This window comes from Saccostrea cucullata, unplaced genomic scaffold, assembly GCF_032062105.1.
Source record: "Saccostrea cucullata isolate Sc308-1 unplaced genomic scaffold, CSIRO_AGI_Scuc_v1 ctg7280, whole genome shotgun sequence".
NCBI classification, from domain to species: domain Eukaryota; kingdom Metazoa; phylum Mollusca; class Bivalvia; order Ostreida; family Ostreidae; genus Saccostrea; species Saccostrea cuccullata.
The window spans coordinates 8,252-10,000 of NW_026937520.1; positions in this window are offsets into that span (position 1 = coordinate 8,252).

Below are 1,749 nucleotides of genomic sequence, written 5' to 3' on the forward strand. Positions count from 1 at the left end.
CAAGGTTAATGTTTTTGCGGAAAAACAGACAGACAGGCAGACAGACAGACGGACGGACAGGGCAACAACTATATACCCCCCGAAACTTCGTTTACGGGGGTATAAAAATATACTAGCATTATTAACGACCTTAAATTAAGCATTGAATTATCATTTTTTGAAAGATGCAGTCTCATAAGATCTTCAATGGTGTGTGCAAACAAATTGAGTAAGAAAATTTGTTTGCACACATCATTGCAGTTATGAGACTGCATCTTTCAAAAAATGATAATTCAATGCTTTTAAAGTTTAAACTTTACACTCTAATCTGTAAACTTTACACTTTAATCTGTAAAATTTACACTTTAATCTATGACAAGAGGCCTATGGGCCTTATAGGTCACCTGAACATCATGCAACAACTTTCCAATAACTGAATTTGGTTCATATTTTAAACTAGACATCATGGCATTCACAATTTTGAAAGAGGCACCATTGCTTATCATAACTATACACTGAGCATGTTTAGTCTGGTTACTTAATACCCAAAGACAGGGTAGAGGAACAAAAAAATGCAATTCGACTAATCATGAACCCCTGACCCCTGGTCCACACATTTTACAAGTTTGGAAAAGGCACCCTTGGTAATCAAAAATGCTTGATTAATACCTGCAAGGAGAATACTTTAATCAATTAATTCATTTTCAGTATATAAGTAGAGCCCCCCCCCCTCCCCCCCAAATCAGCTTAATACCCAGATGCAGAGAAAAAAAAATTCAAGATTTATTGTATTTTCACTATAAAATCAATAGAGCCACATCCTAAGACCAGAACCCCTGACCCTGGAGCCATAAAATTCTCAATTTTGGAAGAGGAATTTTTGCTCATCATAACTATATACTTACTTAGTTTGTTAAATATCCACGAGCAGAGAAGAAGATTTCCAAAGAATTAATGTATTTTCTCCATAAAATCAATAGAGCCCCACCCTAACAAACAGAACCCCTGACCCATTGGCCATAAAATTCACATATTTGGAAGAGGAATTCTTGCTCATTATAACTATATACTAAGTTAGTTTGTTTAATACCCAGGAGCAGAGAAGAAGATGTTTAAAGAATTAATGTATTTTCACTTTATAATCGATTGAGCCCTTCCCTAATACCAAAACCCCTGACCCTGGGGCCATAAAATTCACAATTTTGGAAGGGGCATTCTTGTTCATCATAACTATGTAATTAGTTAGTTTATTTAATACCCAGGTGCAGAGAAGAAGATTTTTCAAAGAATTATTGTATTTTCACTATATAACCAATAGGGCCCCACCCTATTACCAGAACCCCTGAACCCCTGACCCTGGGGCCATAAAATTCAGAATTGTTAGTGTAGCGAGTTTGCGAGCAGATCTAACATCTAATTTTAATTAGATTGCGTTATGCATTGCTATGTACACCATCCTAGACCTTCTACCAAAGGGATAACACTTGACGATAAAAATGTGTTAAGGTACAGCGCTATGAGTTGTCTTCACATCGGAAGTGACATTATATGCAAGTATTTTTATCGTCTGCTGTCTTAATGGATTTTATGTAAACACACACAGGGTTTACGATGGGTATGAAATCTACAGAAATATCAAATGATGTCAAAAAATTAATTGTGGAAATGAAAAAAAGAGGGGCAAAAAGCATCATTAATTGTGAATTTATTATGAATACCAAAGTCTACCATTAAATTTATTTGGAAAAAATATTTGTCAACTGGTGAAGT